Raw genomic sequence first — 14,716 nt, forward strand, 5'->3', positions numbered from 1 at the left:
CAATATAACTTTCACATTCAAAGGAAAACAGCACAGGGTGAGTGATCTTTTCTGATCCAAATCCAGAATATATGAAGGAAAGAAGCCTCAAACGGGATTCACAGAATGGCAAAATTCTGAAATCCATCCAATTAGATCCTTGATGTAAAAGTCTTGGTATAGATCAAAGCCTGTGTGAATTTCAGAGCCAGCTTGTTTCCAGCCCACTTGTTCTCATGAGTTATTTAGCATGCTGTGGATTGATGGAGTGAGAGGGGGAGTCAGGATGTGTGCGAGAGAGAGAAGGGATATTCTGTACTACATACTGGCAGGCATATCCCCAGAGCCATCCTCAGACACAGCAACGCAGCAGAAGAGAACTCTAGTATCTCCCACTTTACATGGTGCAGCCACAGGGAACAGGGCACAGCTGTGGGTCCAATTCATTGAAAGGGAAGAGAGAGAGGAGAGAGAGAGTGAAACAAAAAAGTCCCATTCAGTCTCCGTGCTGCCCCTGAACTATGAGAGTTAAAGGAAGCTAGCTAGGAGTGGGGGGGGGGTTTATCACTGCTCTTACCTTAATTAATGATTAATTATATGCCCGGCATATATCTATCCTTGATTTTCAGCATGTAGTGGATTGATCCAGAACTCGATAGAACCTCAGTACAATGACAGTGTTCCTGTAGACTGTGAAGCCGCAGCAAAGATGATCAGTAGTCACCAGTCGTCTGCTCTGATTGTGGAGATGCTTCCGCCAGCCTCTGATACTGTCTGATCCCCTTTGATCTCTCCAAATGAGATGGCCAAGCTTTAGAAGTGACTGCAGCAATCTCACTAAGGATGGATCTCCCAGGGAGACATAGTGAACCGTGTGATTATGGATTGTCTCTCTCCTCATTGCAACACACCTCTGTCTCGCTCTGTCTTTCTCTCTATTCAATTCACCTTTTCGCCTCAAGAAAATGAATATTGCCGCTTGGTTTCAAACACTTATTCCCAGTGGACGGTTTTTGATCTGCTATTGTCACTTAAGCAAGCCAAGCAAAGCCCCAGAAATAACCAACAATTAAAATATATAAAACCATGCCACCAAGTTTGTAAATAAGGATACTCTAAAAAACTATTCACAAAGGAAATAAGTGCGTGATAACTTGAAAAACAAACAAAACAGGTAATGTTATGCTTCACACGTTCCCTGTCTGCGCTGACGTAGAGGGCCTGAATGATGGGCGTCTGTGCCTGGGTGGCAGAGCAGAGGCAGGCTGAATAATGAATTAGGATGGCATGACTCAGGCCCGTCTCACAAACAGCTGTAATCTCCTGCTTTGATCAGGCCTAATTGATCTCATTTGCGCTGGTTAAGGCTGCCTCAGCTGCAGCAGAAACAGCTGTCACCCAGCTTGTCAGGGCCTGCTAATTAGAGCCAGCACAGATAAACACTTGATACTTGATAAACACTTACATCTGAAAGCTTATCTAGCTATGGTCAATGCCTGTTTCTTTGTGACTACCTGTGGTCCGGCATGTTACATTGGGTTACTATGCAGACTAAAATATTGAATGGAATAATATGGTGAGTAGAGCTAAATCTTCTAGGCTCTCCATTACTGTAGATATCTAGGTGAGCAGACTAGAGTGGCCCATTATAAAAGGCATTGAGGTCTTTGAGCCGCTGTTTGAGAAAAGGTCACAATGCGTGACTCTTCTCTGACTCCTCTCAGGTGCCCAGTGTATTAATGTCCTGATGAGATAAAGCCGAGCTGACAGACACGGAGTGAGCTCATCTCTCTCTCTCTGGTCTTTTGGCAGACTTCGCTTACTATGGCCGGGCAGCCCTTTGAAGGCTACATCTTTCTCATTTGAATGTGGAAGGACTTGTGCGTTCATCATGATTGATCCGGAAGAGATTGAAGGAAGTTCAATTTAAATTTTGAGTTTAAGAAATTCGAATCATCTCGCTATTTGAAAACCAACACATTATGGATTTACTATTGTCGTGTCTTTGGCTATGCCGGATTAAGTGATATGACATGCTATTCTATAAAATCATTAATATTACCTGATTGAGCTAATCATGTAAATGTAATTAACTAGTGTCGAAACACCACAAAATCATATTTATAGAGCTGTTATCTTCCGAATAAACTCTTAAAGACCTAGTAATATTTTACATCAATAGCAGTCTCATCTGAAAGTTGTAAATTCTTGGTTATCTTCACTAACCCTGGCTAACAAGTTGAATCAGCAATACAAAATTGGATTTAATTATTTATTTAACAAATACCTAACTAATCACACAGAATTACATATACACAGAATTCATTATAACTTGATTACAAATGACGTCATAAAGGAAAACGTCCCTAGCGGGCAGAACAGATATGACAGCTGGTTACACAAAAGAAAAGGAGCTGGGTTTGAGTGAAAGAGCGGGAAGACTGAGGGACAAAGGGAGAAGCTGTGCTATCGTAAATACAGTATATTATACATTCTAAATTACCGCCCATTTGTAAAAGGAAAATGCAATAAATATTTACTCTGAGCTGTGCTTCGGTAGGTTGGTGGTAGATGGAAGGCCGTGTTGACTTGAGTCCTTTGTCCTTTGAAGAATGTCTTTGGTGGTCAATTGTATACGTTGTAGTAATGTCGTTGTGTGGTAGACGGGATACTCTGTCTGTTCTTTCCTAGCCCGCGTTTGCAGCTGCTGTTGCTAACTCAACGGCTAGGAGGTATCACTTCTGTAGTGAATAAGAGTTCAAAGTTCATACCATTCGCAACCAAAGCTCACACTGAGGTTGGCTTATTTCGGTAGTTGACATGTTAGTCCTTTTAACGCAGAGGCTGCAGACCTCACGTACTTGGAACAGGAGGTTACATTTTATATAGTGGAGCGAGAAGGGTGTGTCTGAAAAGTTTTATGTCTCTTCACAGGGGCGGGCCACTGATTGAGCAGAGCCCTAACCTTATGAAAACCCATCTCTCATTTGGAAGCTAAAATTACATTTAATCTCTTCACCAATAATTTTCTATTCAAACATTTAAATTGAAAAACAATTCCATGTGAATCCGATAACTCTGATGTGTAGACTTTCCACTGTAGAGTTTATGTCATCCTATCATTGATGAGAATGTCCCAGATGACAACCGAACTGACATCATATTCGTTAAGTACCACCACATATGTTCAATTGGTCGGATTACCAGAATATAGTTAATTTCCCCCCACCTTCCGATGTTCCTAGAATCTCTATGTTAACCAAGGGGTTTTCAAATTTCACATCAGTAGGGTAGAGAGAGGAAAAAGGGGAGAAGAGGTATTTATGACTGTCATAAACCTACCCCCAGGCCAACGTCATGACACTATAAATATATTCTGCGGCTATCAATGAAATTTAAACAGGCCATGGGCCTCATTTATCAATATTGTTAAACTATTCGAAAATACTACTTACGAATGGAATTTAGAATAGTTGTACACATAGAAAGTTATTTATCAAACAATCCTACATGCTTCATATGCGGCAGGGTAGCCTAGTGGTTAGAGCGTTGGACTAGTAACCGGAAGGTTGCAAGTTCAAACCCCCGAGCTGACAAGGTACAAATCTGTCGTTCTGCCCCTGAACAGGCAGTTAACCCACTGTTCCTAGGCCGTCATTGTAAATAACATAAATAATTGATAAATACCAATTGTTCTCAGCCTCAGTAGTCGTACATGACCATGACCCCTAATTAAACATATTGTCAAATCATCCATTTAAAGCCTGTGCGGAATATACAACACCGTACCATGAAATAGAAAGGCGCAACCAAAAAAAGCAAATATCTTTTTTTACTTTTCTGAGACTGAAATGGAGGTGCTGGTGTCAGAGATTGAGTACAACCAAAATGTTTTAATTGGCTCCCTGCAGTTGTGGCTTGACCAGTAAATATTAAAACATGGTTACAAAGAGGACCATTTGACGATTCAAGTTGCTTTAGCAATGGAAAATATACTTTAAATGAGAAGGCAACACTCACCAATACGCCATTCATCCTCAACAGCTCTCTCCTGTAGGCGTATAGGCCAAATTGCTGTTCTGCAGAACAAGTTGGGCCACTTTGCCACCACATTCAGCAGTGTATTTTATGCATCACACCACCTGCACATAAAAAGTGGAAGCCTTTTCTGTTCACATAGTTGAAACCGTTTTGTGATGGTATTTTTGTTTTGGGTGTGGGTGCCCTCTATCGCTCTGTTCGTATTTGGGAACCCATGGCATCATGGCAAAGAAACCCCTCTTGACCAACCTGTTGTGCGATGGTGTATGGAAATTGTATGTGTTACTGTTGCTTTTGCTGATGATTGCATCCAAAACATTGGCTCATCGAGGGCTGTGAGATGCCTATCGGCAAGTTCCTACTGAAAAGTGCCGTTGCCAAAAAACAAAAACCTGGGGGTGGATAGCGCTTGGATGTGCACCGGAATGACATGTGTTTGCCTTTTTTGTGTTTGTCTTAAATCTCTGTAAAAATCCTAACGATTGGTTTTTGTAAACAATATTTTCTGAGACAATCTGTACTTTTTGCAGAAAGACCCACCTGTCTCTAAAAATGCCCTCTCTGCTAAATGTGGAGTGTCAAATCCTCAAACAGAGCAAGATCAGATATCTCTCGTTCTATTTCTTCTTTAGGATTTGGTTGGCGGCTCGCATCCAACTTTTAGGTGCATACACTGCCACCTACTGTACTGGTGTGTGTGGCCATTCACGCACGGCCTACTTACATTAAATTCTTGATTTGGTAATACAAAATTGGGGAAAAGGAAAATTGTCCTGCCAACTACTAGCCTTCTCTAAAAAAACACCACCACCATTGCACTATTTAACCCTATCTAATCCTACTTGAGACCAATGGTCTGAGAGGACAGAACACTACCATTCAAACCCCCCTGCAAATATTCTGCAGTAAATCATCACAATTCCAAGTACTTCTCTTCCACCACAACCTCTATTTTCTGTGACTTCTGATCCATTTCTGCATTACAATTGACCACCATGGCTATGAATGCTAAAAAGCCCACCTTACTGAAGCACATATTCTTCCCATGTCTCTTGCTTGGTCTCTGCCTACTCACAGGAATCCTCTAAGTATCCCTCACCCTGTACCAATCTTCCTCTACCACTCTCTTCACTGCTTCGGCATATGACACTTTCTGTACAAGTCTAACCATAGCAAACTCAACCTGCCTTTCTCTCACCAAGCACCTCCAATGTCAAATCAAATCAAATCAAATGTATTTATATAGCCCTTCGTACATCAGCTGATATCTCAAAGTGCTGTACAGAAATGTCCAGCCCCATGGGCACCCCCACAGCTAACACACACAACTTTCTCCACCGAAACTACACGTTCCTTCGTCTCATGACCTCCTGCACACTTTTCACATCTAGGAATCTCCCTCCTACACACTACTGCAACATGCCCATGAACTTGTCAACTAAAACACCAGTATTTGTTTGAACAATGCTCTCACGGGATAACGTACATGACATTGTTGGGCAAAGACTCTACATCAAAACTCAGCAGGACAGACAATGTCTTCTTCGTACACTCTCCATCGGATCTGTGTCGCACCAAACGGCCGGTATCACAGATACCAAGAATTTCTTCAATTTCAACTGATCCTCCTTAACACTTAATGCCACCCCAATATTACTCCTTTCAATGCAGCCGTGCTCCCTAGTCACGTGATCCGGAGCACCCGCTCCCTCTGGACTGAAGAAACACAATAAATCATCACTAGTCCACTCCCGAGTTACACTCACCACTCAACAGTCCCCAACCTCTTCTCCACCCAATATGGATCAGTCAAAATGCAGCCGTGCTCCCTAATCACGTGATCCGGAGCACCCGCTCCCTCTGGACTGAAGAAACACAATAAATCATCACTAGTCCACTCCCGAGTTACACTCACCACTCAACAGTCCCCAACCTCTTCTCCACCCAATATGGATCAGTCAAAATGCAAGGATCCACAAATCTCACTCCCACTGGGCCATAATCATCCTTTTCATCTTCTGGATGAGGCCCAAACTCGGCGGGCCTCAACGCATATACTACCTCCATACTCTCTTCAGGTTCCATCTCTGAGCTACTAGAGCAGGTATCCTACTTTTTGCACTTGAAGCCAACCTTCCTCAGCAGCCTGCTTCGCTTCACAGCGGTCATCACTGCACCTGCCACTACAATGAATTCACCCTCACTCGTCACATTCACTTTCCTTCTCTAGCTTTTCCAAAAGTTCTGTGCGATCCTCCATTCCATATTCCCTCAAAACATATTCCACTTTTTTCCTTATGCACTATCTTCTCCTTTACCAGATCTTCCAGAAGCCTTGTGCAATCCCCACTCCATATTTATTCATAATATGTTCCACTTTCATCCTTTTTTCCTTGTCTGCCATCTTCTCCACCAAGCAGGCCTCCCTTGAGCTCTCAACTCATTCTATTTTCCATTATCTCAGTCTTTTATTGTATTTCAACAATGGTTTCACTCTCACAAATACTTGTCATTTAACAAATTACTGTACTTTATATTAATTTAAAGTAACAAATGCACTGATGTAGTCAAATTACATATGTTGCATGAATTCACAATGGGAATACAATGAAATTGATAAATTATTTAATTATTACTCCCACAATTTCACACATTTTCACCATATATTTGACCCATTCTACACTTGACAAGCAGTCCCAATGTACCATTACTGTAAATATGTAGCGAAATTTCGCATCACATCCACTAGTGTAAATGTATTGGTACTTTGGACTCCATGTTGTTTGGCTAATGTCACCCATGTCTTCTAAGTCTCCTCCTGTACCCACACATACAGTAAATGCCCCCCCTCCCAGACCACTTATCCACCCTGACCTTTTTAAAGTGGGTATCAGTCTTAATGTAGGCTTATACACATCAATAACTTAATTACATTTGTCAAGCAATTAGAATTTATGTAAGTGTTCATTCTTGGCCTCTTTCTCCTTGTGCAGAAATTACTTTCCCATCAGACATCACTTCAGATTAGACTCCTGACTGCTGTTGGAACATCATGTTGCATGTACAGTAAGAGGTTAGTGTGGGGGTGGCACTGACTGAGGGAAGAAATAATCCTGCTTAAAAACAGAGTATCTGTACTGCAGCCATATATTAATGAACCATCCATGGAGGAATTATAATATATGATTATTTCTGTAAGTGCTTTCTGGCCTCTTCAATATACAAGTAATGATAATAGATCATTAAAACTATTCCTTGAGAGATTGAACCTCCTGCACCCAGACAAGATCATTCTTATGCTACAATCTGCCTCTGTCTTTGGCATCGTGCATTACTTTGAACACTGCTGCTGCAAGTCTGAAAGAATCATAGTTTTGTTTACCAGCTTGCTGGGAGTGTGTGAGTGTGAGTTTGTGTGTGTGGCTGAGCAAATCTCTCAGATGGTAACTATGCATTTTTTTTTGTCATTGACAAAGTACCTGCCTGGGAGTCCTAAATTGACTATGGTGTGAGGACCTCTAGTGGACTGTAGATTAACTACAGTCACTGTACAATAAATGAACCCTGAGTCAATCACCCAGTTGATCACCGATGGTGTGCTGTCTGTCTCACAGGGGAGACAATAGCCATGCTATTGGTGTTTGGTCAGGCTGCTTTCACTGCCGCCCCCCCTCCCCCCCCCCCATCAAACCAGCTGCTGAATGGAGAGATTAGCCCCATCACTCACTCCTCTCACTCATAGAAAAAGGCTGACTGGGTTTAAGGGACTGATAAATTGCTTCTTCTCATTCCTTCATATATCTTGACCTGTACTGCACACACACTGAAGTGTAATCTTCCTGACGCGCTAGCCCCTACATACTGTATATTGTTTATTATTACGGCTGAAATTGCTTTCATTAGAATCTCTCTTCATCATGGGTATTTGCATTGGGTGTAACCTTTACCTACTATGGTCAGATAGCCTTTCCTCAATTATGAGTTCATCAGTGCGCACTACTGTAAAAATATTATTCTAAATGCTCTTGGACATAGCTTTAACCTGCAGTACTTTCTTCAATGACTCATTGGCTATTGGCACTAAATAGTAATTCCCTCATATTTGAACTCAAAAGGACCTCAGAGAAGAAATCACATCTATGTAGAAGAAGCTGTTTCTGCAGAACAAAGAAGGGCTGGGCAAAACTAGTTAATTACCTGATTGAAGACTGAACATAATTTAAAAGCAAGGCAAGCAATCAAACCAGAAACCCCAATCTCTCTGAAGTAATTACTAGATCCGTGCCTTCTACACCGAGCTGTCAATCATTCCACACAAACAGGCTCCAGCTTCAAACTGAGACAAAGGGCTCTCTACAATTAAAGGGATTGTAATGAGACAAAAACATTTTAGACTTTGTTTGTGTGTCTATCGGGAATTGTTTTAATTAGCTATTGATAGAGATCAACTGGCTATCATCCTGAGTCAGTTCAGCCTCGGGCACATTTCTCTCACTCTGATGCCAATAGTACTTTTCATCTTGGACACACACACACATTCTCTTTCTATGAGGGGATTTCCTGGGCTGTTTGTTGAGAGTGAGTGAGGGGGTATTTTAATTGGATTTTGAATGATCCATTCCACAGTGTGAGGCTTTTGGAACAAGTTTACTGTTGGTTCTGAAGTGAGTTAAATTCCTTCAAAACCTTTTGTGTTTTTCGTTTTCTGAGAGGGCTTTAGTTATTATTTACACTGACTTCCCTTAGGGTATCTTCCCCAAAACCACAATAGAGAAACACAGAGAACTATACTGAGCTGAATGAAAGCACAATGGTGACACTGAATCACCAGGGGAAAGCCTTATCTACCACACTGACTCACTGCTGCTAATTAAAAGAGGGAACTTAAAGACTAGAATAAGGAGATGAAACAGGATGGTGTCAGCCAGGACATGAACTTCACTTGTTAAGGTTGCTATTGCCTAGATGTTCATAATTCCTCTGTTGACAATGGTAAAGATGAGGGAGAATTACACGGAGAAAAGATACAAACAAAGATGGTGACAACAGAAACTACACAATCTCTGTGTGTGTGTGTGTGTGTGTGTGTGTGTGTGTGTGTGTGTGTGTGTGTGTGTGTGTGTGTGTGTGTGTGTGTGTGTGTGTGTGTGTGTGTGAGAGAGAGAGATGTGACGCACTGGATGTGTGTGAGATCTGGAGGCGGCGTACAGGGGAGGACAACATTCAATTAGAGCCAATTGCAGAATTACAGCTAATCAGACAGGAGAGATAATATGTCTGTGATGAGGATGATAAGGTCAGGTTGGAGGGGAGAGAGGAGCTGAGTGTATTACTGCAGGTCTGGAACCACCCTTTGGACAGGACTGTCTACAGAGATGCTCACTGAGCTGCTTTCAAAATGGGGATAGGAAACAGTAACCCCGACATAAAAGAGAACAAGGGATGGGGGCTATACCCATATGTGTGCAATGAATGGGTTAATACAGGAAGGCTGGAGAAAGAGAATAGATCTGTTGGTGCTGTGGCTACCTTAATGACATTTCTATAGATATAGAGCTTTATTGTTTACTCAGACTGTCGTCTTTTAGTGATCATTATCCATGTTGACAAGCAACAGCAGTTGTGGGAGTAATAGCAGAAAAATGCGGAAGCATACTTCAAATATTGGCATGGCCAGCCCATCACAGGCTCCAGCTGTGCACTTCAGTGGTGTTTAAAAATAACATTTATGCATTGGTGTTTTATTATACAGTCTGACATTTACCTGGAATTTTCTTTGAAATGACTAGGTCAAAATTATGATTATTATAATTACCTTTTGGTTTCTTTGGGATTCATGGAGAAAATAGCCCTCTGTATTGTTTGGTAAATAACAATGTACAAACTGTTACTGTACCACGTGATTTTTTGACTAAGTACCAGGTCAATAGAGTCTGAAACAGGACTGTGAAATAAATTGTTGCATTTTCCTCTGCTGTCCCAGCTGTTAAGTAACCTCCAGTAATTTATTTTGTGCAGTATGTTGAAGGGAGGTTTGTCAACACACAAACCCAACCAGGATCCTCCTGAAAACCATGGCATATTGCCCCAGTTAGAATATTTGGTTTCTTGGAAGTTGTGTGAACGTACGTTTGAGTTTTTCCATTAGTTCTGGAACAAAGCCATATGGTTCCTGACCAGTAAAACGCAACGTTTTTTTAAAAGTGAATGTACATTTGTTCTGGGAATGTACATTTTTAGGGAGTTTGTGAGAATGTTTTACTGTGGTTCACTGAAAGTTTTTCTGAGAGGTTTTATTCATTTGTGCTGAGAACGGAAATTATAGGTTACTTGAAGGTAATTCAATTTCTTTCTGAGAACATGTTTCAATAAGACTTTTATTAGAACTCCTCTTAGTTTGGATTAACCTCCAAGCACAGATAGAACACATGGAAATTCATTTGCTTAGGCATCAATCATGCAAACAAATTTAGATTTTTTTATTGTAGGTATTCTGTTCTCTATCCGTGGAATTAGTCCACTGCGCCTCCAGGATGAAGCTAGCATGATATGTTTTTTTTTAAACTCGTGCAAAGTTGTTAATTTTAGTCTATTCAAACAGACCTCATTTCAAAGGAATCAAGCACTCATTAGGATCAGGTGTGGCCAATTAGTGGACTCAGCCAACAAACCTGAACCCACTTAACAAGATAAAGGATAGAGTTTTGTTGATGTTGAGAAGAATGGAATGTGTATCTTTTTAAATTACTTTCTTAGAACGTTACAGAAGTTTTGTGTTTTTTATGGAAAGTGTTCTTAACGTTCTAGGAATAATTTGAGAATATGACTTTAAATAGAACCATGAGGAAACGTTATGCTGAAGTACTGAAACTTCCACAGAGGAACGTTATTCCTTAATGTTCTCTGAACTATTTTAGAACATTCCAGTTGGACAAACTTCCTAGACCATTTCCAAATTGAAATGAAATGTAACCATCTTTGAACCTTTAGGAAACGTTCTGTTAAAGTAATGAAATATCAAGAAAATAACCTTTTTTTTTGTCAAGTTCCTTAAATGTGCTGAGAATGTTCCAAAGCTACACAACTTTCCTTCACCATTCCCAGAAAGTTGTGGGAAGATTGTATGCAAAAGAACCATAGGACAAACACGCTCTCACCAAACGCTAAGAAACATATGGTTTTCAGAACGTTATGTGCTAGCTGGGCGAGAAGTAATATTCTGCCTTTGTTTTGGCCATTTGTATTTTAAAGCATTCTTAACTGATACCAAAGATGGCACAATTTCACTCAATTGATCTAAAACCAGGGGCTGTGTTATCAGATAAAAGCCTCTCAATGCCAAAACAGTGTTATGTTATGATGCAGTCTCTTTTTGTCTAGAAGATCTTTGGGAGGGCTTAGTAGCACAAGATGGCATTATACACTTAGACTTGAGCTGACTGGAAGAGAGATTCTAACTGTTTTAACTCCATTCCCCCTTCCTGCACCTGCTCTATGCAAATTATTTTTTTGCTTCTGCCAGAACATCTTTGATCCAGCAGCTTTGAATCCCTCTGCAGATGCTGCCTTTTAAGAGCCATTCTACTGACCAGAACCAGGGCCAGAGCCAGAACCAAGGCCACAGCCAGGCTGAGGCAAAGAATGTCCAGACACACACAGTTAAGACAGCTGCAACCATAGCCATAAAAAACAATGTACATTTTTGGTGAGCTGTCATTTTACAACTGAGTGCAATGTGATGATGAGGACTATTTAAAAAAATGGGTTATATAATTCAAGACATTATTGTGACAAACAACACAAACAACATTTGTTCAATAAAAGGGGTTTATTATTGAAAATCAAGGCAGATTTCAGACACAGTCTGAGTATCCTCCACCTCTATGGCCATCTAGTTCAGTCAGTTGGCACAGACAAAGGCAAACAGGTTGGAACATTTGAGATCATTCCATTGCATTCCACCGGGCCAGTTATGAGAACACAGTCTTCAGTGTCTTGGTCATTATCTAGGCTGCTCTTCGTTCCAGTGGGTCAACCTGGGAGCCGTCAGACCACATCCACCTGCCCTCCTTGTGGATGTTACTCAGTCCGATCCAGGTGAGACTCTCAGCTGGGTCGTAGATCTTGATCAGGTTGTTTATAATGTAGTGTTAATCCAGGTAGTGAACAGAGGCCAGGTTAGCTTTCTGAGACACTCAGTGTGACTCTGAATTGGCCCAATCAACACGCATGGCAATGTACTTGAAGCAACTGCCATTAGAGCTGTACCAGCCCATGGAGCAGGAGCCCTGGAAAAGCTTTCCATCCTGGCCAGACAGAACACCTACAGCAAGGCTGAAGAGACAGAAGAAACAGTGGAGAACTAACATGGTGAAAAGCTGCTGGGATCTGCAGCTCTGCTCTTGTGTACAGGGCTGATAGGGTGAGAGGTTCACTGTGCCAGGCTTTTATTACATTTAGAGAGGATTGGACAAGGTTGGTTGCTAGGCAGGATATCATTGGTAGATAATTTCTGGACATGGAACCCTCATCACCTCAAAATGAATGGTATACAATGAACTATTGACCTATGTCATCTGTGAGGCTGTTTAGTCAGTGTATGTGGCAAAAAAAGACACAGAAATCAGAGGTGTTATTGTATTTCTCTCTACCCTCACTAAGAGATATAAACAAGCTGTAAAAGGCAGCACTACAAGATAAGTGCTATTGCCACATTAACCAGTTCTTATCTCTGCAGCTGTGTTCTTCCCATAATCTATACCAAGTTAAGAAGGAAAGAAAATAAACAGAATTAACGTAACAAAATACAAAATATCACTTTTGGGTTAATCGTCAGTGATATCAACGAAAACTATTGTTACTCTTTAGAGAAGACAGTACAGAGGTCTTCATAGTCTAGGTACATTAACTAAGCATACAGATACAGTAATGGTGCCTCTAGCAGTTCTCAATGAAAGAGGTTCTCAATGGACATAGCCAGTAAGTGAATGTATTGTCTTGAAACAATTGAATTAATAACTGAAGAAAATTGGTTGGTTATGTTTTGATGCATGCCAGCAAAGCCACTACACAACACAGCACTAAACAATACATGAATTGCACTATAATGGTGACAAGCGGTGCCCACAGAGTGTTAGGGCCTACACAAGTCCCAACACCTTACCACTACTACACCTGGCTATCCGCGGAGCCATGTCTGGCAGCGAAACAGTTAATTCAGCCTCATTTACTGCCTTTTTCAAAAACATACAGTGGCAAGAAAAATTATGTGAACCCTTTGGAATTACCTGGATTTCTGCATAAATTGGTCATCAAATTTGATCTGATCTTCATCTAAGTCACAACAATAGACAAACATAGACATAAACTAATAAATTATTAGATTTTATTATTATTTTTCTTGTCTATATTGAATACATCATTTAAACATTCACAGTGTAGGTTGGAATGTGAACCACTAGGCTAATAACATCTCCAAAAGCTAATTGGAGTCACGAGTCGGCTAACCTGGAGTCCAATTCAATGAGACAAGATTGGAGATGTTGGTTAGAGATGCCTTGCCCTATAAGAAAACCACAACATTTGAGTTTGCTATTCACAAGAAGCATTGCCTAATGTGAACCATGCCTTGAACAAAATAGATTTCAGAAGACCTAAGATTAAGAATTTTGACTTACATAAAGCTGGAAAGTACCTCTAAGAGCATTGACGTTCATCAGTCCACGGTAGGACAAATTGTCTATAAATGGAGAAAGTTCAGCACGGTTGCTACTCTCCCTAGGAGTGGCCATCCTGCAAAGATGACTGCAAGAGCACAGCCCAGAATGCTCAATGAGGTTAAGAAGAATCCTAGAGTGTCAGTTAAAGACTTACAGAAATCTCTGGAACATGCTAACATCTCTGTTGATGAGTCTATGACACTAAAACACTAAACAATAATGGTGTTCATGGGAGGACACCACGGAAGAAGCCAATGCTTTCCAAAAAAAAACATTGCTGCATATCTGAAGTTTGCAAAAGTGCACCCGAATGTTCCACAGTGCTACTGGCAAAATATTCTGTGGACAGATGAAACTACAGTTGAGTTGTTTGGAAGGAACAAACAACACTGTGTGTAGAGAAAAAAAAGGCACAGCACATCAACCTCCTCCCAACATCATGGTTTGGGGCTGCTTTGCTGCCCCAGGGCCTGAACAGCTTGCTATTATTGACGGAAAAATGATTTCCCAAGTTTATCAAGACATTTTGCAGGAGAATGTTAGGCTATCTGTCCACCAATTGAAGTTCAACAGAAGTTGGGTGATGCATCAGGACAACAACCCAAAACACAGAGGTAAATCAACAACAGATGGGCTTCAACAGAAGAAAATATGCCTTCTAGAGTGGCACAGTCAGAGTCCTGACCTCAACCCGATTGAGAGGCTGTGGCATGACCTCAAGAGAGCAATTCACACCAGACATCCCAAGAATATTGCTAAACTGAAACAGTTTTGTGAAGAGGAATGGTCAAAATTTCAAAAGTTGTTGTGACCTAGATGAAGATCAGATCAAATTGTATGACCAATTTATGCAGAAATCCAGGTATTTCCAAAGGGTTAACATACTTTTTCTTGCCACTGTAGCTGATATGGCTGACTTGCTTAAACAAATGTGGTTTCTACTGACATTTGAGATGTAAAAACTATGGCATGAATGG

The sequence above is a fragment of the Oncorhynchus kisutch genome, linkage group LG6 (genome assembly GCF_002021735.2).
Source record: "Oncorhynchus kisutch isolate 150728-3 linkage group LG6, Okis_V2, whole genome shotgun sequence".
In the NCBI taxonomy this organism is placed as follows: Eukaryota; Metazoa; Chordata; class Actinopteri; order Salmoniformes; family Salmonidae; genus Oncorhynchus; species Oncorhynchus kisutch.